Source organism: Callorhinus ursinus, unplaced genomic scaffold, assembly GCF_003265705.2.
Source record: "Callorhinus ursinus isolate GAN/ISIS: 27379988/994484 unplaced genomic scaffold, GSC_fseal_2.0 scaffold11, whole genome shotgun sequence".
NCBI lineage: Eukaryota > Metazoa > Chordata > Mammalia > Carnivora > Otariidae > Callorhinus > Callorhinus ursinus.
The window spans coordinates 59,108,043-59,131,824 of NW_027397073.1; the positions used below are offsets into that span (position 1 = coordinate 59,108,043).

The following is a 23,782-nucleotide window of genomic DNA, read 5'->3' on the forward strand; positions in this document are numbered from 1 at the left end:
TGGTTACCTGTAGGCAGGCCCAGTCTGCGCCTTCATGGAGAACCTGCACACTAGGCTTCTCCCCAGCTCTGCACATTTTTTCCTCTAGAGAATCTGCCCACCATCTACAGATGCTGCTCCAGCCAGAACCACAGCTCCCATGATCTGAGAAGGCCCTGCTCTCTGACTGTTGGGCTATCCCAAGTTGTCCTGGGTCTCTCAAGTAGCCTTTCAGAGGGTCTCAGAGCCCATTGGCCTTCTGTTCCCTCACTGCCGAGCCCTGTGCTCTGAGGTGTAGTCTGAACTTGTGTCCTCTTTTCCACCCCCAACTCCTAGTCTAGTCATAATGATGAGACTTGATTTGAGTTCTCCAACCTTAGTCCTTTATAAACTAAAGAAAATTGTAATACACTTCCAGTAGGTAAGCCTGTTTTCTTTCTTTCTTTTTTTTTTTTTTTTAGGTTTTTAAAAAATTATTTTTTAAAAGTTAACATGTGCATAAAAGGAAACTGGACAACACAAGAAGCAAAGAACAAAGTCATCCATAATCACAAGCAGTTTACAGTCTGACTTCTAGGTCCCATGTGTGTATCTACATAAGTAAGCATTTTAATGTAATTAAGATCGTACAGTTATGTATCATGCTTTTTTATCACCATGAATATTTATCATTTCAAAGTCCCCAAACTTTGAGTATTTTGATAACCAGGAATACACTACACCAACTCCATCTTCCGGGCCCGTTTGGGCCTCTGTCCACTGTTCTCCGTAGAAGGTGAGGTTTCATCCAATGGGGACGGATAGGTCATCCCAGAGCCGATCTGTGGGGCTCCAAGGCCCAAGGATGGTTGAGCTTGCGTCCATGCAGATCCGCCTTCTCAGGCCCTCGGAGGCCCCAACGGCCGTCCGTGGCATTCGAGTGGCCGCCATTCTTCTTGCCCCGCCACACCCAACGTCCAAAGGCGCCGCGTGCCCGCTGGCTGGGCGAGGGCTGCGTGCAGGGCCCACACAGTTGGGCTAGGGGAGTGGGCAGCCGGCGAGATCTGGGCTCCGAGAGGCCGCCGCCATCGGCGCCAAGGTGGGGGTGGGAGTGGGGGTGGGGAGAGCCTGGCGGCTGCTTCACAGTCTGCGCCTGGCCGGTGGACAGCTGTGGCGAGGGCGCTGGGTCTCTGCGGGTCAGAGCCCGTGACTTGTCCCCGGGCCTCCCAAGGCACCTGCCGGCCTGAGGCTGGGGGGCCTGGAGGGCCCCGGGACAGACTGCCGCGCTGCGCTTCTCACCTCGCTCTCTGCCGGAACTCGGTAAGCCTGTTTTCCAGGCCTTTTGTCCTGATAACGGGCCAAATACTTGCCTTTTCTTGTTCCAGGGCAGTAAATATGGAATCTACAGAGGAACATGCTTTAAAGGAGGCTATTTAAATGGAGACTTTGAGAATTGCTATAAATATCTCTATGGCACAATGTTTTGTGTTGGTCTCAGCCTATCCATAGTAATGCTATTGGCTAGGAATGCCTAAGGCCCTCGCTTGGGCCAGTACTACTTGTGGTGAGATCCTATAGACATTTCCTCAACCAGAGCCAATATTATGGCCGGACCGGCTCTGTGTTCAAGATGCACCTAAGCAACAACCATCAGGGAACTTGGATAAAACAAATTTTATTATCACAAGTCCTGGAAGGTACATGGTACACCTGGGGCCATACAATAAGGTCGTGGTTCAGAGAGAGAAGGAGAGAGTGTAGAGCTGAAGTTCTGGCTTTGCTGGGGTCAAGGAAGGGATGCTTAAGGTTACTTGGGTTTACTACTTATTGGCAAATTTAAAATGTAAGAAGAACAGGAATTTAAGCACTGGAAGGAGAAAGTGGGGTCACTCAAGTGACCAGTCAGTTTTCTAGGTCAGTTTTCTACGTTTCCCAGGGCTTCTGGAAAGGGGAACTTCATGGGTGGGACAGCCTAGGCCTTCATCTAGTTGTGTAGCTGGTGATGTGTTTATTTGAGATGGATGTCTTTGAAGTGGGTGCCTTAATAATCAAAAATTAATTGTCAGATGCTTAACCTACACAGAGGCTGAACTGGGATTGGAGACTGGTTATCTGTTCTCAAAGAGAAGGGTTCTCACACCCTATAATGCCTGGGAAGGTGGACAGAGGCTGGAAAGTCTCTGGGTAAGGAAAGCTGGTCCTATGGCCAGCATCTGGAGGAGAAGGATGGTGTTTCCCTCCTGTAATTAAAGTGGCCTCTTTCCCTTCTCCTGGCATGGTTTACTAGGAAGAAGGGGATTACCAGCATTCTCTAGAAGTGGTTGTTCTGCTGAAGGCTGTGTGCATTAGAGAGCAAGGGCAAGGGCTGAGGTGCCATTGGGAATGTCTGCTTCTCATTAGGTTGTGTAGGGGAGAGAGGGGCTAGGTAGAGTTCATTAGCATCATTAGATAGTTTATCCTAAGAATGAAGAAATGCATTTCCTTGACCTACCTCAATGGAAAGGAATGAAGCCTCAGGTCATTTTCAATTCAAAAAATCTGATTTTAACTTTTGGAGAATAGTTTTATGTTTATTCCTTAACATACCATTTCTAATAAAGTTCTTTGACTTCTAAGAGAACATTTTTTATGGACCATAAAGAATAAAGCAATCTTTGTGGTGTCCAAACAATGTGTCACAAATTCAGCCTGGAAGCATCTGTGCAGATCAAACAAACAAACCAAAAAAAAAAAAAAACCTCACTGTACAGACTTTTAGAGAATAAAATGTAACTTTTAAGAAGATGTTTACTTGTCAGAATAAAGGTATTTTGGAAATCCAAAAAGGCATTACAATTAATTTTTACAAAGTTAGGATAATGGATTTCATGTGTAATTAGTCTTGCTGGAGTGGCCACATTACCACTTGCCTACCCAATATCCATTCTCTCTGTCTGTTTCACTGACAGAACCCTGCTAAAAAATGACATTTCTTGGCCTCTTTCATAGTTGGGTGGAGAGCTATGTGATACTGTTCTGAATAATCAGAAGTAAGTGGAAGACTGCTGGGAATTTCTGGGTTGTTTAACTTCCTTATTTTGGCTTCCACTACTTTTTCCTTTTATTATTTTCCCTTTTCCTCCAGAATAAAACGTGACTTTAGTTGGCTTTACCTCTAGGAGTCATCTTGAGACCATGATACAAAGACTGAGAGGATCACAGGACTGTCAGCCCTGACATTTGAGCTGCTGAAGTAATGCCAATTGGCCTACTCCTGGATTTCATGTACATGAGGAGAATAATGCTAATTTATTTAACTGACTTGTGGCCAAATTTTCTGTATTTCTAATTTATATATGACAATCCACGAATACAAATATACTTCCTTTATTTTTCCTATTAAAACACTTCTGCTGCCATGCCCCCATATTTTTAGGAAGCCCAGGCTCTTCCTCTGTGGGTCTTCTCTCCTGTTATCCTCCCCACCCCTCTCAACTGGCCAAGGATATCCATTCTGCTTCCAGACAGAAAGCAGGTGACAGAAACTGGAAAACGCAATTGCCCACCAGCAGAGTCTGTTGCTCATTGCATGATGTTGTTGTTGTTGAAAAGTGTTCCTCATCAGTCTGATGCTTCTTACCTGCCTTTGCTACAGCCTTTTCTTTTAAAAAATTTATCTGAAAATGTCATTATTTCACCTATGTTCTTGAAGGATATTTTTGCTCAGTATATGCTACCAAGTGTATAGTGATTTTCTTTCAGTTCTTTAAAAATATCATTTCATTGTCTTTAGTTTCTACTGTTTCTGTAAGAAGAAATCAGCCATCAGTTTATTTATTGCCTCTTTAAGGGAATTTATCTATTTATCCATACCTCAGACTTCTCTAAGGCCTTCTCATTGTCTTTGGTTTTTAGCAGTTTTATGGTGATGTGGTGAGGGATGGGTGTTTTTGGTTGTTGCTGTTGTTTGTTTATTCTGTTTGGGGTTTGAAAGACTTCTTGACTTTGTGACTTAATATTTTTTAATCTGTTTTGGAAGGTTTGGAAATTATCTCTTCAAATATGCCTGTACCCAAATTCTTCCTTCTCCCCTAATGAGTTTCATTTATTTGTATGTTAAACTTCTTATTGTACATCCTATATATTTTATCCTCTCTTTAGTGTTTTACTTCTTTTGTTTTCCTGTGCTTTATTTTTGGATATTTTCCTCTGATCTGCCTTCTACATTACCATTTCTCTCTTCAGCTATGTCAGTCTGTGGTTGAACCTACATACTGAGTTTTTGATTTTGATGGCTGCATTTTTCAGTTCTAGTATTTCCTTTTTAAAGCAATTTCTAGTTCTTTGACAAAATTCAAAATTTTTTCTTTTATCTCCTGGCACATATTAAGGATAACTATTTTAAATTCTGTGACTTATGCCTCAATTACCTGGAGTCCAAAGGGTAAATTCCCCCCCCCTTTTTTTTTTTTTTTTGGTTTTCTTGTTTTCTAGGACGTTTGGTTGTTTTAAGTTTAATGCTAGACATTGTATATAAAAAAAGGTTAAATATTTGAACCCTAGAATGATTTTATCATCTTACAAAGAGGATACAAATCAATATAATCCTAGTGCATTCTGCATAGTTAGAATCACCAGAGAGTTTTAAAAACTACTGCTATTTGGACTCCACGCTCACAGATTATGACTCAGTTGGTCTGGAGTTGGGTTTGGACATCAATATTTTGCAACTGCTCCCTGAATGATTCTAATGAGTACCAGGATTGAGATCTGCCCTAACATAAAATATGATAAAGATAGTACAAAAGGGGAAAATAAAAGATTAACCACTTAATCTCACTTGTGAATATAGCTGCAAAAATATTAACATATAAAATTCAGCTTTGTCAAAAAATAATGAACTCTGACTAAATAGATTTCATTGCAACAACACATGAATGATTCCCTCAGAGAAAGTTTATGAGCAAAATTTATTACATTATGTTTCCTATGGAGAAAACTCAGAGAACATATCAATAGATGTTGAAATTTTAACAACCAAATAAAAACTTTTTAATAGAAATGGAAAGAAATTACTGAAATGTAATAACGTCTATTTGGTAGATACTCATAATGCATACCAATATCTGGTTTCTGTCTCCTTCCAGGCATATAGAAGGCTCTAGTTCCCAGTCTCCTTGCAGCTCACTCAGTGGAGTCATACGATTACTTTTGGTTTATAGACTGTGCTCTATCTTGGGAGGGTGGGTGTGACAACACTGTGCTCTCTTCTTCCACTGTGGTGATGCAAGAGGCTTTGCATTATAATGGGAGAACAATAGGATTGAAACAGCCTACTTTTTGCCAGTTCATAGAGAACAGAATGCCTGGAGGTTGTCCAAACCCACAACTGGCTTTATGGGAATGAGAAATAAATGTGTTAACCTACTGGGACTTTGGAGTTGTTGCTACCAAAGCATAACCTCTCTTGACTGAGGTTGTTGGAAAACTTTTCCTGCAATGGACCAGAGAGTAAATATTTTAGATAATACAGGTCATATGGTTTCTGTCACAACTATTCCACACTTCTGTTGAACAAAAAAGCAACCATAGGTAATACACAAATGAAAAAGCATGGCTGTGTTTCAGTAAAACTTTTTAAAAATGGTTGGCAAATTTGGCCCATGGATCATAGTTTGCTGATATCTTGACTAATACTTTTGCCTACTTATATCTTATAAATAAAATTCTAAACAATAAAATCCTAAACCATTTCAATTACAAATAGGAACAAGCAGGATTGTCCACCATTGCCACTCAAGAATACTACTTTAGAGGGTGTAGTTAATACAATATAATGTGAAATTAAAATAATTGGTGTACATACTGGAAAATAAGAATTTTTCTTTTTTTTTGCTGTTAATGTAATAATAAACCCAGCAAATCTAAGGAACCCTAGTAAAAATGATTGGGATTTATAAGACAATTTGGTAAGATGAATGAATAAGATAACATAGAAAAGTCAATTACTTTATCATATATATCACATATATCATATGTCATATATGTATATGTATACATGTATGTATGTGTGTGTGTGTGTGTGTGTGTGTGTATGTATCCCCAATAGCAAAATCCTTACATCACAATGAAATGGGAGGTATTCATAATAATGGTAAAAATTACACAATAAAATGATTAAGAGTAAATTTAACAAGAAAGATACAGTATTTGTATGAACAAGAACAGAATATGAACAAATGGAAAGATATCCCATAATGGAAAGATTTAGTATCGTAAGAATGTCAGTTTTTTCAAATGACCATATATTAGAATGCATTATAAATCAACAAAAATTACGGTGTCAGGTATGGGAAGGAGGGAGGAGGGAAAAAGAACAAAAACAAGACAAACAAAACAAAACACACAAAAAACCCAATAAACGAACAAAATCCAGAGATATATAAAAAGGATTTCCTTCATACACCATTATGTAGGATATAATCCAATTAGGTAAAGTTACATGTGTGTGGTTATAGGTGTGCATACATGTATGCATAAAGGTTTGTATGAAGAAATGATTGCCAAATTGTTAATGATGTTTCTCTCAGGATAGTGGACCTTTTTTTTTTTTAAGATTTTATTTATTTGACAGGGAGAGAGAGAGGGAACATAAGCAGGGGGAGTGGGAGAGGGAGAAGCAGGCTTCCTGCCGAGCAGGGAGCCCGATGCGGGGCTCGATCCTAGGACCCTGGGATCATGACCTGAGCTGAGGGCAGACGCTTAACGACTGAGCCACCCAGGTGCCCCAGGATAGTGGACTTCTAAGTGAATTTTTCTTTTTTCCTTGTAGTTTTAGGTGTTACTAATGTATTGATGATGTGTTGTTCACTAATAAGAAAAAATAAAAGGTTTTAAAATTATAAACAAAAAGACCTCACCAAAACAACAAAAGAAATGAAACCATAAAGATGCCATATATATTTTTACACACGGATGGCAGAAATCATGCTTTACTACAAAGCCCTCATAGTGCAAGTACTACTCATCAGTCAGTTATAGTGCTGTGTTCCCCCCTGGATTGGGTGACTTTAGTAGTGAAACAAGGTAAGGAATTGTATGGAGCAGCTGTAAGAATATGCTCTAGGCTAGGGTGCCTGAGAAGGTAGATAGTGCAAGAGATGCTGGTATTTGATTTCCCCAGGGCCATAGAATTGCTAAATCTTCGTGCAAGTGGGCAGTTCAAGACCCAGCCCTGGTAAGTCTTCCAGAGGGAAAACTGTTCACCTCTCACCTCTCGGGAAGTCTTGCCGGTGGCAGGGGTACCTAGCAGAGAGGGGTGTGAGTGAGGATCGGTGGAGGTAGTGTGGTCGATGACAGTGGGTGGTGATGTAGTTGCAGCCAGTTCTCCTAAACTAGAAGACAGAAATTCTCACACTTCTGTCACTACTTTTTCATGGCAAGTTCAAATTTTTAAAATTCAAAACGTTAAAACGTTAGAGATTTAAAGTTGTGCAATTTTTTTTTCATGGATAAAGCATGTTGAATTCAGCTCTCAGCATATAATTCAATTCAGTAAGCATTTGTTGAAAAATTAATATTTTAATTAATTTAAAAATTAATATCATATTTAACTTAATGCTTCCATGTGTCACTCCCTTCATGAAAATTGCCACTCATTCTTTCTATGATATTAAATCCCAGTTTCACTCTCTGCTTTCAAAAGCTCTCCATAGTCACGCAACCACCATCTGTACAATTTTATTCTTCAATGGAAATTTTCTGTGTGAGGCAGTCTTGATTTTCTTTCATTCTTAGATGTTTATGCTTATGCTCATTTCTGTATCTTTCCATAGTGATTCTTCCATTCTGACAGCACAGTGGGTGAGGGCAAAGTCTTGGGGTCAGTGGGCTTGGGGTCAAATCTAGCACTTTCTGTGTGAACATGAACAACATGCCCAGCCTCTGTAAACCTCTGTTTTCTCATCTTTAAAATAAGTCTCCATTAATAATTACTTCACTGGGTTGCTAGAAAGATTAAATGTGCAGTTTATAAAGCACTTAACCCAGAGCCCGACACTCAGTAATTCTAGGTGACTTGCAATGCATCATCTTTGCAAGAGATTTTCTAGGAAATATAAGCTGTTTTTTGGTGGTGTTAGGGTAGGAACTAGGTATTGCTGGATTATTTTCCAAGAACATCCATGCCTGACAGCAGTCTAACTATGTTCCCATTTGTCTACATTCTTGCCAGTGCTTGCTACTACTGTCAGATCAGGCCTGCCCAGGGCAAGAGTACACATCCCCATATACTAAAGATCTACCTATTTAAAAGGTAGGAGTTAAGATATTAAGCATCTAAGTAAAACTTGAACATCTATTCTTCCTCTGATGGATATGGCTTCATATTGACTTGGAGAACGAGGTTTGAACTTAGAATTTTCAGACTCCTTGGCGTTCTTTGTTATGACGTGACAGCATGGAGGATTGAGGGTGTCCTTGGCCTCTTCCTATCCCCTTCTCCAGCCCCCAGCTCCATCCTGTACTGCCAAAGGCCTTGCATGCCTGCCCACACCCCTAGGGTACGTGAGGCCTAGGGATGTGTGGTCCCTTTGCAGGAGGACAGTCCCAGGGAAGAGCCCTGTGCAGGCCCTAGAGGCAGACTTCTTTGGGTAGGGTAGGGCTCTGGTCACCCCAAGGTGGGGGCCTAGGGTCTGGTGAGCACATCTGCTGGCCCCATGGACTTTTCTCCGATGAGCTTGAGGAGGCCATGGTGGGTCCTCAGAGCTGTGATGCAGGGCAGACTTAGGGTTTTTGTCCATCGGAGGGTGTAGAACAGTAGCTCATTGTTTTCATTTGAATAATTCTGATTATTATGAGGTTGAGAACTTTTTCATATACATATGGAATTTTTCTACTGAGTTGATGTTTTCCTTGGACAGAGTTTCTCTATGTTTTCAATACATACAAATACTTCATCTCTTAATAAGTGTTGTCATTTTTTCCCCCTCAGACTGGACTTTGTCTTTTGACAAACATTTTAAAGTTTGATGATGTCAGATTTATCATTTTTTTCCTTGTGAGTTTTGTTTAAGAAATCGTCTCATTATTCTAAGGTGTAAAAATATTATTCTGTTTTTTTCTAAAGATTTTGTTCACATCTGGGTCTTTATCTGGAATTTATCTAAGGCCTTTACATGAATTTTCACATTTAATCCTTGCAGCAATCTGTGAGTTAGGCACTCTGGTTTCCTAGTGGTCAGATGATTGGAAGGGGTTGAATGACTTTCCCAATTTCACACAGCTGATCAGGGCAGAGCCATGACGGGAGATGCCCTCCATTCTTCCCGGTGCGAGGTGATATGTCATTGTGATGTTGATTTGCATTTCCCTGATGATGGGTGATGATGAGTACTTTTTCATGTACCTGTTGGCCATCTGTATGTCTTCTTTGGGAAACTGTCTACTTTTAATTGATTTTTTTTCTCTTGAGTTGTATGAGTTCCTTATAGATTTTATTTTATTTTTTAAGATTTTATCTATTTATCAATTTTAGAGAGAGAGAGAGCACTAGTGGGAGGAGGGACAGAGGGGGAGGGAGAGGGAGACAGAATCTGAAGCAGACTCGGCACTAAGCTCAGAACCCCACGCGGGGCTCGATCCCTCCACCGTGAGATCACGGCCTGAGCTGAAACCAAGACTTGGACTCTCAACCTACTGAGCCACCCAGGTGCCCCTCCTTATATATTTTAGATTACAGATTTTAGATTTTAGATATTGGCCCCTTATCACATACATGATTTGCAAATACTTTCTTCTCTTCTGTAGCTTGCCCTTTCATTTTCTTGACGGTTTACTTTGCTGTGTTTATTTTTGCTTTTGTTGCTCTAGTATTTCAAATAAGCATAAAGGACTCTGTTTAATTAATATTGAGAGAGCAAGGAAATTGAGAGTTCAAGCTGCCCTCTATGGCATGGTTTTCTAGGCCATGACCGGCTGCATAGTCTTAGGAGCTCAACTGTTATAAACGACTGGAGCACAAATACGGAAGCATGCTGGTCCTGCGCTCCTGGAGCTGTGGAAGGGACATGCGCGGTGGGACGTCAAGGCAGTGCACCTGCTCCTGTCCCGGAGGCTCGGTTCACTGCTGTCACTGGCTAAATGATGCTGGTACACGAGCCCACCTCTTCTTAGGCCTGCCAGTGCTCCCCTGAGAAGCCCCCTGAATGTACACCCAGATGCTTTTACAAGAAAACTAATTAGGTTTTTTCCCTACAAAAGAAGCATATGTTGAAGTTTATGAAACTTCTGAGGTCCCAAATAAGCAGCCTTCTTGGTGTCATTTATCAAAATGCCACAGTTTTTCATTTTTTATGGTGGTACTGCGGCTTAATTAAAGCCCGACAATCAATTAAATCAAGTCAACGTAATCTGCTGAGCTTTGTCTAAACCAGGTTGAGAGCCTGAGACAACAGCAATTGTATATGATGCAGTCATGGCCTTCAAGGAAAGGACTGTCTGAGAGCAGCAAAGTGAATCTTCAGGGAGAGCATAGTTGTCAGGGGGAACCAAGCTGTGCAAGGCTGGGCTGAGGACAGCAGGGGTTCTGGAAGGAAGGTCTGTGGGGGCCATTGCTACTTCGTAAGGCTTCACGGAAGGGGGAGATTGAGCCTGGCCTGAAGGGAGCAGTGGGTAGGGGAAGGAAGGAGCGAGGGCATTGGCGGCAGGGCGGTTAGCCTGGGGAAGCGCAAGGAGGTGGGAGACAGTTTGGTACAAGTTGTTCACAATGGGGATTCGGGGTCCCTCAGAGGGCATACTGTGGTGAGTGTGCAAAACCAACTCCTGTCAACAGAGGGCAACAATCCCACCCACTGTGGAGTGGGAGGACCAGGGAAGAGGCTGTGGGAGTGTTGTGGGACCTCGGGATGGGACTAGGGGAGGATCACTCCCCACTCACAGTCAAACCTGTCGTGGGCAGCTCAGGAGCTGGGGCAGCGAGGGCTGCCACCAAGGCCTGTCTCTGCCATTCCACTGCAAGCGGCTCAGCAAAGAGTCGGGGTGATTTGGAGCAAGTTTCTGAATCTCCTGCCTCGGTTTTCTCATCTGTATATTGGGGATAATGATACATCATGGGGAGTGTGAGTGCTCAGCACATTGCCTGACACAAATATTTGTGCAGGGTGTGTGTGTATGAATTATGTTAGATATGTCCATTTATATTTATAATATACTCCAGGCCCACCAACATGGGCCCTGACATGGAGTTCCTGACGCGAGTGAACGAGGTGGTTGGTCACTTCTTCCAATCCCCATAAGTCACCCTCCAAGTGGAGAAGCGAGGGTAGTTCCTCCATAATTTAATGTCATTAAATTATATAATCAATATAATGTGTAATCAAATATATATTATATAATATATAATTATATAAATACATAATTAAATTATAATCATATAATTAAATCATAATAAATTAATAAATAATTAAATTATATAATATAACCATGACTTTATATAATGTTCTATATTATAACATGTGACTATATATTTACAAATGTATAAAATATATTTATTATAATATATAATTTATGTTATATATAATATATGATTATATTATTTATATTCACATACAACTATATGCATTGTAAAGTTTATATTTTATAAAACATTTTATAATTTATAATGCATTTTTATTTATTGATTTTATTTATAAAATTAGATGTATATTGATACATCACATATAAATAATAACTATATTTATATCTATAATTATTTACAGAAATTATAAAATACACTTATAATGATCCCAAAACTCATGGCTTGTCTCAGGTTCCTTTTTCTTACAAAACCTGTACTTGGGCAGAACAAGCAGATGAGGACTTGTGTGCAGGTGGGTAAGAAAACGGAGCTCCTTCCGTGTGCTGTGCTCGTTTCCAGTGTCTGTGCCTTCCCCTCGTGTCATCACCTGTGGCCAAGGCCACGGGAGCCAAGCTGCCTCCCATCACTGCCACCCCCACTTTGTTAAGAGCAGCCCGAGGCCTGGCCAGGTCTTCTCCCCTCCAGTCCTGTGCCTGCGCCAGGGTACCCTGCCACTTGTGAGCCCAGCAGGATTTCAGTGGACCTTCTTCATCACCTCGGGCTCTAACTACAGACTCGTGGCTCCATTTCTTCGACAAGATTTATCTCCTGAGTTTGCTCTTTAGGAACTCAGCCCCCCCGCCCCCGGAACTGGGATGAGGTGGGCCAGTGAGATGTGGGCGCTGTGCTGATGGCCAGGTGTGTGTCGTGTCACCACCAGGCTGGAGCCCTGCCCGAGGAGTGACTTTAGGGACAAGCCAGCGCCCCTAGGAGCCCGACGCGAGCTCCCTCCACCACACGGGGCTGGCTCGCGTTTTGGCCAAGCGTGTTTTCTATCAGAAGGATGCCAGCATGGGAATGTTCTGTCTAGAATTGTCTAGACTACTGCCACTGTCATTTTGTTGACTTAGTTAATGACATCAAGCTACTGTTGTGTTATTTCTGCCACTTTTTATATACCATACAGCTTATTAAACACAGGGAGGAAACCCCCCGCCTTTCACCCCCATTCCCGATCTTTACAACCCGGGTGCCCACTGTTTGTCTCTGAGTGTGCAGGGCATTTAGAGCTGCAGGAGCGCAGACAGACACATTGCCAGGGGCCACTTGGGTTTTGTCTCCGAGCAAACAAAACCCTGGAGTGCAAACACAGGACTTTTGTTCTCGTGGACACCGTTCCCGGGCATGAAAAGCACGCCGGCTCCTTCCTTCGCCACCTTTTGCCAGGCGTGACTTGGCCTCCTCCCGTGGCCAATCTGCTTTCCTCGCCTCATTCCCTGGCCTTGGCCACAGAGGGGCCTTAACCTCCCCGGGGGGAGACGACCCTGGGCTCTATTCCCCAGGGACAGGGCTGCTTTGAAGTGTGTGGTCTTGAAACCCACTCGCCCACGATAAGTAACAGCGTCCCCACAACACCTACCCATCAATGTGGTTTTTTCTGCATGTAAGTTGTTGAGAATAGTCAAGGTGAAAGCTCATCACAATTCTGAAGAAATTACTTCTTAGAAACTTTCTTGTCCTCCTAATTGGCAGGAAGCGAGTCTGGAACCTGCAGTAGGAGTAGAGACCCAGCCCTCCCCGGACCCCGGTGCTCCCACCCTGCAGAGCGCTTGTCTCGTCAACAACGCTCTCTTCCTGCCTGCCCCAGATTCTGGCTGCTGATTTAATTCGATGAGAGCCTGATTTGCCCTTTTGCCCTCACCTCAGATATGTGTAGTAATATAAAATGGCTTCCTTTATGGGTCTCTTGCTATTGCATCTCAGCACAATAGTCAGGGTCTGACGTGCCAGAAACGCAGAACAGATTTCTAAACGCTGCGATCAGAGAATGCGCAAACACCACAGAGCGTCTTGTTCTCTTTGAAGGTTCAAAATATCAATCAAAATACTGTAGCCAATGACCCTTGGTAGGCTGGTCAAGGAAATGCAACCCGACCCACCAACTGTCCCCAGGCAGTTAGGAAACAGATTGCAGTCAGGGTTGGAGGCACAGGAGGGTGAAAAGGGGAAATTGTCCCTGGCAGTCAGTCCGGGGCCTTCCCACGTCTGCGCACTCATTGTGAGGTTTCTCTGAGGTTTCTCTGTATTTCTTAAACATGGCTTTTAAATGGGAGTTTGTGATTTTGTAACACCCTGAATTAATTTACAGGCCTTTTGAAGCCAGAGCAGTTGTGGGGTGAGGGGGAGCATTGGCCTCCCCTCTGGGGAGAGTGAGGCAGAGCTGACCGGGGACTCTTCCCCGGGGCGGGGGGAGGAGGGGACTTACAGACCTTCGACTTGGGGAGTAGCCTTGATTTCAGGCTTCCTGTGTTGTCTTTTCAACTGCTTTCCCCCATTTTGGTTTGGAAAGTCACCTTTATACCACTTCCCCTTGATTTCAGTAATCTCTTCCCAAGTGTCTAGGGCACACCTGTTACCTCAGCTTTTCTGTCAGAAAAACTCGCACTGAAGTGCTGGAGGCCCCCTGAGCTGTCTGCTTGGGGTGGAGGACAGTGTTGGGGTTTGGAAAGGCAGCAACATGGGCCCTGACATGGAGTTCCTGACGCGAGTGAACGAGGTGGTTGGTCACTTCTTCCAATCCCCATAAGTCACCCTCCAAGTGGAGAAGCGAGGGTAGTTCCTCCATGTCACCATCCCCTGTCTCTTTGGCCAACTTTCTTTTTGTGACGGAAAAAAAAAAGAATACTACTTATTTAGCATACGAAGTACCATGCACTATTCTAAACATTTCATGGAAATAGTAACTCATTTAATCTGTACAACAACACCATGGGGTAGGTATTCTGTTTTTTTAATCCTGATTTGACAAATGAGGAAACTGAGGCACAGGGTGGTTTGTAGCTTGGCTTAATGATACAAGCATGAGATCGTTGGTGGTTACATATCTCTCTGTGGTGATGTTCTGAGCCAGTTCCCAACAAATCCACCATGTCCGTCCTCCCTGAGCTGACACAGCTGTCCCAGCCCACCTGAGCTTGCTGGGTTACTTACATTTCAGGACTCATTTCAGTCAGCTGCTTCATTTCACTTCAAGGTCATGTCTTTTCCTTCAGAATGGAATCCATTCCAGGGTACTGTGCGGAGGAGGCTGCCCTGCAAGGTGACTTGACCCATGCAAACAGAAGGTCATTCATTCTAAAGCGTTCACTCAGCTCCGGGGAAGGTGAGCTGGGAGGTCACCATAAGGTCAGCCTCATTTCGGGTCTGCTAAATTCACAGACCTCGAATTCCACAAAGATTCTGAAAGCTTATGAAATAAAAAGCCAATCAGCCCATTGTTCTTCAGCTTCTTCAAAATCTGGAATATCCACCAATCTGATCTGTTTGGAGAAATACATAATCAAAGCCCAACTAAGCATATTAAAAAAAAAAGGTTTTGAGTTTCTTACTGAAGGACAACCCTGGAGATGCTCAGGGGAAAGCCGAGCATACAGCTGAAGGGAATCTGGGGCGGTTTGGTGGGAGGCCATGCCATGGCGCTGCACTGCTTTATGCAGTCATTACTGCTTGCCTGGTGGCTCTGAATTGGTCTGGTTCTCAGTAGGACCCTCATACGTATGTGTCACTAGAGAGTAGATGATGGGATGAATGAAGTGTACCAAGTCTGTAAGGGAGCGTAACCAGGGTCTGGCTCTCAGAACACTGCAGGCCGGAGGCCATGAGGCCCACCTTCTTCCACCCTGGCCGGGGGCTATAGGAATTGCCCCCTTTCAGTTATGTTAACATCTCTAACTGTTCCCGAATTTCTGATCCCCCTTCCTCCCTTCTCATTCCCAGAAGAAACAGAAACTGCAGGAGAGAACTTTCTGCTACCAAATCAATAATCTTCCTTCTTCTCCTGTTCTCCTCAGGGCCTGCTGCTGTGGAGGTGGGGCAGCTCCTCTCCCCTCTCATCCCCACAGGGACTTCTCCCTGTGATGGATGATTCCTCCCCACCTATGTCTTCCAGCTCCTACTACGGGCTCCTTCCTGCCGGCATTCACACATGCTCAGGTCTCCTTTATAAGTTCAACAAAACTACCTCCTGACCTACATTCTTACACCGCCCCCTGCAGCTGCTGGCTCCTTCTCTTTATGGCCAAACTTCTTGAGAGCTCGTTGGCTCTCCTGGCCTCTCATTCATTCCAGATTCTGTTGTCACCAGCATAGCTCTCAGCAAGGCCACCAATGACCATCTTGTGGCTATGGAACCGATGACACGCTGGTCATCTCCGCCTTTCCTGAAACACTTCCTCAGCTTTTATGACACGGGGGACCCTCTTCTGGTTTTTCCTCCCATCAGTCTCCTTGGCAGCTGCCTTCCTTAGCTCTCCCCTTTATGTTGAGCTTTTTTTGGGTTATGTCCTGGTTTCTCCTCTCTTCCTGTCCAACATGCTCCGCAGATTGATTGTCTCCTCCCATGGTTTGAAGAGTTACCAGTGTCCTCCGACAACTCAGATCTAAATGTCTAGTGTAGTTGTTGGTGCTGAGCTCCTGGTGTGCACAATCCACCCCAGTGCTCATTTCCACGAGGGTGTGTATGGATACCTCAAACTCAGCATGTCCAAAATGGAGCCCTTTATTCTTCATCCATAACCCACGCCTCCTTGACTGCTTCCTGTCTCAAGTGAGGGGGACCATTGTCCACCCAGTGGCTCGAGCCAGAGCCCCGGGACTCACCCTTAACTTCTACATCTTTCTTGACTCCCCACCATCCAATCAATCACCACACTGTATGAATTCTATGTCCCAAATACTTCTTGAGTTTGTGCCTGTCTCCCCTCACCCACGGTGGCCCCCACATCCGGGCCACCTTCAGCTCTCACACAGGTCATGGTGTCTGCCTTCTGGGTGGCTCTATGTTAAGTATTGCTATTTTTCCATCTGTTCTCCAAACTGCATCTAGAGCGATCTTTTAAAAATGCACGTTATCAAGTCACTCCTCTGTTGAAAACTTCCAGTGGATTCCACGCATTTAGGAAGAAGTCCAAACGTCTTAATGCATGTGGATTTTCATGTCTTGGCCCCGACTCCTTCCACTCCCATCTCCTGCCCCTGCTTATCTGTGGCAGACTTTTACCTTCTTCAAGGAATAAAATGTGGGGCCGTCTAAATCCTCCTCTGTCCATGGCGATTTGACCAACCGCACGCAGAGTGATCGCCTCCCTGTGCATTCCCAGGGTCTTTGCCGGGCTCCAGGGGCAGACCGGGAATGTCACCTTCCCCTCCGAAGCCTGTGGTGAGTCTTTGTGGTTGCAAGACCTCTGGAGTCTTGCCCTGAGGCTTACCGGTTTTATTGTCACCTTCACTTCTTAACTAAGAGAGAGGGAGGGGACAAGGGTGGTGGATGCTTCAGTATTTAAAATCCCTAAACCCAACAAAATTTATGTGGACATTGTAATTATGACTATGCTGAATTAATGAACTCTATCCTCTCCTTTTTTGGTTGGAAGAACATAACGATCCCAATGAAAGGAAACAGATGTCGTTGCTTTGAGCATTTCCAAAGGCAACTGCAGTAAAATATGAAACATCACCGTCTAAAAGCCTGCTGTGTCACGGAGATGTGCTGATATTGTCAGCTGTGTGTGAGTGGAGTTGGTGCCTCTGGCCAACCCGGCCCCCACATCAGAGGAATAACAACGACAAAGTCATGGAAATGTTAAGGGAAAAACTCAAACTGCGCTCTGAAGTGCGCTCGGCTTTCCTTTTAACCAAAAGCCACGTAAAAGAAGTGAGTCCAAAGGAGGACTTGTGGGCTGGTCATTAAAAGTGATTTATGAACCCAGGAGGAGGAAAGAGGCTCATCAGGAAGAACGATCTTTGGTGATCAATGTCTAAGCCTGGTTAGCAGACGAGAACTCTGGTTCACCCTGATGGTGAACGAGAGCCAGCACGTGTTCCAGCGAGGGCCGCTGCTCACGCTCACTGCACGCAGAGCATCTGCCCATGACCCTCCTGTCTGACCTTCTGTGTTCAGGGCCGTCTGGCCGCTGCCTGGTGGCTTGGATGTCCTAGGATGTCCTCTGCCAGTGCGTTGGGGAAGGGGAGACTTTTTCCTTCTCCCAAGCCGGGCAGGGGTCAGTGGATATCCTTTTACCCCCTTACAAGCTTGCTTTCCTACAAAATGTCAGAGCTTGTGTATTTCTGTCCATTTTTTGAAGAAGTGCCGGACTCCTATTGGTGACTAGCCTCTCCCTCTTCTTTTCTCTTCCTTCTTTGTCTCCCGCTTCATTCTTCTTCCTCCCTTCCTACCAGTGCAATTTAGAGGCCTGAAATCAGAAATGAAGGGGAAGCCTGCCCTTAACCCCTGCAGCGGGAGAACTCAGTGATGGTGCTGGTCCCTTTTGATGGCAGAAGCCAGTGGGCGCGCCCGCTCATGGCGGGTGAGTCTGTGGACGCGCCGGTCTGTGCGGGAGATCGCTTGCTGATTTGGGGGCTCCCCACCAGCCTCACCGAGCCCTGGAGGGTGGTGGCTCCACTGCCATTGTCACCCGAGCAAGTTGCTTTGGTAGATGCCTTCATTCTTTCAAGCTGCCTGGATACTAAGGGGCTTGAATTAATAATTGACTAAAATTAATAGGCCGGTAATTGTCTAAGTGAAATGCGGTCTGGTCTTCATTCAGTTTGATGGTTCTTGTCCCCCTGCTGGATTTTTTGTTGTTGGTTCTGAGGCAACATTAAAAGGCTGTGGATGGGTGTGCCCTGGGTGATTTGTGGTTTAGCCGTCTACTTTTAAATGAAAATACCCGGCAAACAAAAGGCCCAGCTCCTAGGTCCAGAAAATGATTTGCAGAAGTCTAGGGTGGGTGACGGGATTTAGCAGGAATGGGGATAAAGCAGGCTAAAGGTTGGTTGAGAATAAAGTTAATATTCAGTATGGGTGTGTTGTGCCTGCCAAGAATATGAGCCTCACTGTGTTAATAAAAGTATAGATTTAGAAGGAGAGGTGCGATCGTCTGGTTCTGGCCTTGTCGAACCACCCGTGGCAGACGTCTGGGTTCTGCGAGGGGCACCTCTCCTTGAAGGGGGCATATTGGAAGGGGGCATGCTGAAAGGAGGAGAACCAGATCCACGTGGGCACCCCAACCATGCCATGTGGGAAATGGGGGAAGTGTGGGGGGCACGTATCTCGGTGGAGAGAGCTGAAGGGCCAGTGGACTGTTTGGGGACTGTCCCCATGTGGCCAGGCCAGGACACCAAGGGGCACTACCTCCATGTGAGGGACCCCACCAGCAGAACTCTTCAGGGGGACCGAGTTTTGGGTAATGGTGAGGCCCCTGTTATGGGAGTACTGCATAATCCCCCCCCATTGGTAAGCATGAGAAAGAAGTCTGTCTAACCACGAGATTCTATGATTTTCAAATGGACAAATCTGTATTTTTTAAGTTTAAGTGAAATTTGATAGGTGGGCCGAGGGGAATCAAGGTCCTGCATCATTCTAAGGAGCTGCTTGGACCAGCCGTAGTGGGATTTCAGCTCTCCCTCTGCCTCAGAGCCTATGCCCTGATTTGACTCCTGATATACCCCTGCAGTCTTGATGAGCCTGCGGCCGACCTGCCTGCCAAGGAGTGTGGCATCTCCTCCTGCCTCCTTCACTCTGTCCACTTTACTCCTGAGGAGGGGCTGACTTGCTGGGAGCAGATGATTACTTACTCATAGGCTTTGTTGGACATCAAACAATCGGTACTAACAGGATTCAGTACATTTCCCTCCTTTGACTTTACCATCCAAAGCCAGAGACGGGGAGAGCATCTGAACTGACTTGGGGAGAACAGGGTGGCCATACTTCCTTCTTGGCTGACACCGTGGAGAGAAATCCAAGTAGTCTCCAAGAAATCTAACGACCAGGATAGAATTAAAAACCCAGTCATTCCAAGTTTCTGATCTGGGGCCAGAACGCAGGCCATTTAAACCCTGTAGGCAAATGCTCCTGCCTTTGCTTCTTGCAAGAGAAATGGAGGGTCAGTGCTGGTGCCCTGGCAGGGACCAGGGCAGACAATTTAAGGACATCTCCGAAGGTGGTGTTTTCTTAAGGCTACAAGAAAAAGAAGGGACAGGGGAATAGCTGTTTACCTTTCCCCATCCTGTTTAAAACAGGGAGGCAGAATTGCCTAGTGGGGGGAAATGGAAGATTGAATCAGATAACCGTTCTTCACGCTGATCCAGCACTTACCCTAATGTCAAAGGCACAGCTCCCCCTCCATGATGGACAGCGGGTCTCGCTTTACTATGTATGGCACTGTGGCTCTTGGCAGCTCTTGGAATGCCCACGAGAGACCTGGGTCTGCTTCTGCCATCTGAAAGCAACACGTCGTGCTTGCTTCTTAGCTGCCTTTCTTGCTCACTAGTGATCCCATTTGGACAGAACAGAGACTTCCAGAAAGGTTCTGCCGACTTCAGCTGGCTTGGCCTAGCTACCAGCTCATGGACCACATCCATCTGAAAACTCTCACTGTGGAGTCACTTTCGGGGCTGACATTTTGAACTGGGGCTTTCCAGGCTGGCCCTGGGTTTGGCCAGCCAGTGAGGGGGACCGTGGAAATGGGGCTGGGGTCCCAGAGGCAGCTCTTCTCACGGTCCTTCTACAGGACAACGAAGCTAAGGGGCGGTGGGCCTCGTGCGTGCATGTGCATGTGTTGGGGTGGATTGGACATGGCAGGGAGAGGAAACATGGGAGAGATAAATGGTGAAGAAGAACCTGGGAAACATTGAACTAGATTTATTCTGACAGTGTGTGGGCCTACAGCCGTAACATAAATCACTTTCCTACAGAGGAATTCACTTCCTGAGCTTTGCACAACTTCATAAGCTTGGCATGTGTGTGAGAACAGAACCTAGCAATCTGAGAAGGGAAAATGACGGTTTGCACAAATGTGGTTGGAAACCACAACTGGTGATTTTGTCAGCACAAGGGGCTCCTGGGACTGGGGCCCGGCATGGCAGCGAGCTGAGAGCGCTTCGGCGCTCACTTCCAGTATTTCCAGGATGGAATCTGAAAGAGCAGAGTTAAAAAAAATGTTTTGTCCTAGCCACATGGCCTTGAACTCTGGGTTAAGGAGGAAATTAAAGGGGATTTTGGATCTGAGGATGAGCCCAGGATTGGAGCATCCATAGAAGCTCTTTATTCAGGTGATCCTTTCCAGAAATGGGGTGTGCACTTGACCAGTGCAGACCCAGGTTCTCTCTCTGATCCCGTCTGCAAGAATATCCACGGCTCCAACGTGTTAGTACACAGAAATGGTGACTGATCTGATGAATGAAAAATCAAATCCTGGTACAGCTGGGATTGCTCTGGTCCTCTGGGTCAACATGAAATGTCCCCTCCTGCATAAAGTCTTTCCCGGTTTTGTTTTGTATTTTTCTTATGACACTCACCTGGTATTCTAGCTATTTTGTGCTGTATGTAGCTTTCCATGAATGCAGCATTTGTGACTTCTCGGCCTGTGGAGGGCCTGGGTCCATGTTAAATTGACTTGAGTTCATACGTAAGTGACCATTCATTAGGGAATAACACTTCCTTGTCCGGAAGGAAGAGGCTCTGAAACTTGCCTGTATGCTATTCTAAGATATACTATTGCACCTGACTCATTAGCTGGAAATTGTAATGCTGGGGAGACCGAAACAAGGTTCAGCTACATAATGAGAATGGATCCACTAAGCCCAGTGAGTACGGCAGGTCTGTGGGCCACAGAGGGTCCACTTCGTGCTGCTCAACACTCAACTCCGGCAGCAACGACTTGCCTCTGAGTGTACCAATGCTCAGGTGGCCAGGTGCACCTGGGGGATTTTCACCAATACCATACTGGGTGGGAGCAGTGCATCGTGTCTGCTGATCTTGTCCTGAGGGGAGATTCCTTGGCATGACTGATCCCACATTCCACTCGGTCAATGTGATGGAAACTTACCAGCTTCCAGGACCTGTGCCACCCAGTGTGTACGCATGGAGAGTTTGACCCCACAGAGTCAAAATGCCAATATCCATACAGACCTTTATGGTGAGTAAAATGCTTTCACACCCATGGTTCATTTGATTCTCAGAACAATCTGTGAGGTGGCCAGGGCAATTATCAAAGACAGGATAATTATAGTTTTTTTGGTGGTGAGCTACAGAAACCGGTTGTGGCTAACTTCAGCAAAAAGTGTGTTTATTGAGAGGATATAGAGGACTCACATAATTGAAGGAACAGCTAAAGAACCAGCCTGAGACGAATTGGCTCATGTCCTTCCTTGGGACTCTTTGGTTAAGAGTCAAGGATCTGGGGACAGAGCATCCCGGGCCCTGCTGTGGCGAGCACCCCGCTCCGTGTAGGCAGAGCCTTTACTGACGGAGTCTTGTCAAGACTCAACAGGGCAGGGTGTACTGGGACCGGAAGCTGAGGAGGGTGATTCCCCAAAGTGAATTTGAGGTGCTCTTACCAGAGAAGGGTTATGGAGGCTGGTGGGTCAAAACCAACAGTGTATACCACTGTCCCCATTTCACAGATGAAGAAATAGAAATGCCAAGAATTTCAGCGATGTATCCAGGGAGCCACAGAAATGAAGCCAGGGATGTCATTCAAGCCGTCCAACTGAAGTTCCATGAGCTTCCCCCACCCCCACTTCTGATTTTATTATGGAGACAATATGAAAACAGGAAAGACTGCTTTGAGAAGAATCACCCATCATTCCGTCAGTACTACTGTTGCCCGCTTCCTCCCCGATTCATCCTCAGTGCGTTTTCTTTGTCACACGGCTTCCAACCCAGGGTCCCTGCACTGTCCCCACTTACCGGCGAGGCTCCTTCGGCTGGTGAATTCTGTTGACTTTGGTATTTCTGGTACATATAGCAAACCACCGGGGTGTGTGCATCAGGGGCTCCCTTATAAGTTATACCAATGGAGATTTAGAAAGACAAAGGCGACCTTTCACTCAAGATCTAGAATTCGTTTTGACGCTGTGCAACGGAAACCATTGGGATGAGCACTTAACCTCTGAAAGTACGTTTTGAAGTCAATGCCGTGTTTTGCTGAGGTGAGTGGAAGGGCTTCTGAGCACCAGGTGCATTACAGCATGGCTCTGTTAGCGGGCTTTTCTTTGGATGGAGCAGCTGATGTGAAAACAACACAGCTCAATACCAAGTGCCTTCCAGATGACTCTTTAATTATAAGGGCCTGGAGCAGGCAGAGCAGGTGGCTAATGAAGACACGGGCCTGAAGTCACATGATAAATCTGTCAAGAGCCCAGAGAACCAAGTCCACTTTTCCCCATTGTGGAAGCACTGGATTGGGTCAGAACCAATTCATTCCAGGTGCTTGGTGCTGCTTTCTAGATGACCACACAGCAAGTGTGGGCCCCTCAGTGAGCATGTCCCTCTCCTGGATGGTGAATGGGACGACAACAGTGACCTGAGACTAACAGCTGGAGGTCGGGGGGGAAAGGGAGTGTGGGGGGGGGGGGGCTCAGTGCTATGGGACCCCTGATGGCTGGAATCTGGGGGACGCTGGGGAGGCCTGTGTTTAAACTGTCAGCGTTGTTTCTGTTTTTTTCTAAATGGAAATTGGGATATTCTTTGCAATTACCTCTCTGTTTGGCGGGGGAAGACTTCAAAGTGCCCCTTGGTTGTGTGCTTGAGTTCATCAGGGAGCACCTCACAGCCATATGGAGGAAAAGAACACTATCCTGGTGTTCTGTTTGGTTCTTGCCTGTGACAAAGCTGAGCCATGCCAGATCTGGTCAAGAATCAGGTGACAATTACTGCCCTACCCCAGACATCTTTGGTTCCCATGCGCCCTGGGTAAAGGGTGCCTGTCTCCATGGGTTAGCCAAGTATGGGGACAGCAATCATGGAATCAGACGGTACTCGCTAGCTGGCATCTCAATGGCCTGGACTCTGGGGAGAAGTCCTGACTGACTCCTTTCTTTCTTTCCCAGTGTTGGGGGAGCACATCTAGTGGGAGCATCTCTCTTAGCTCCCGGCTTGGGACTTCGGGGAAATTGCTTGGGACACTACCAATAGGGTGCTGAGGGGTTATTCTGATTTGTTGATAATCAGATATTATTGGAGCCTTATTAGGGGAGGAAAAATATGAATTTATGACTCAGTTCTTACATAAAGAAGTTTTTGAGCTTAATCTGATAGTATAGACTAACAGAAGTATACTCTGCATATTATTACTCTGACTACAAAGCCAGTTTGGGACAGGGTATACCTGTTCCCTCTTGCTGATCTTTGGAGAGGTAGAGGCCCAGGACTCTGGAGAGAGGCACCCATGATATGTTGATAAAAGTACTTCCGAATGGCATGGTGGGCCGGTAAACCATGTAGTGCAT

The 23,782-nt window shown here is 45.3% G+C and overlaps 1 long non-coding RNA gene across 2 annotated transcripts in view; it reads left to right on the top strand.

Annotated features, from left to right (window-relative positions):
- The first annotated feature begins 428 nt into the window (after window positions 1-428).
- Window positions 429-23,782, top strand: part of LOC112835206 (uncharacterized) — a 34,154-nt gene continuing 10,800 nt past the window's right edge. Inside the window, exons 1-3 of one of the 2 annotated variants that reach the window (XR_003211140.2) lie at window positions 429-1,278; window positions 11,744-11,804; window positions 16,924-17,204. This is a non-coding gene — a long non-coding RNA (uncharacterized lncRNA). The remainder of the gene's footprint in view (window positions 1,279-11,743; window positions 11,805-16,923; window positions 17,205-23,782) is intronic. The other variant, XR_012380084.1, reaches the window with a different exon arrangement.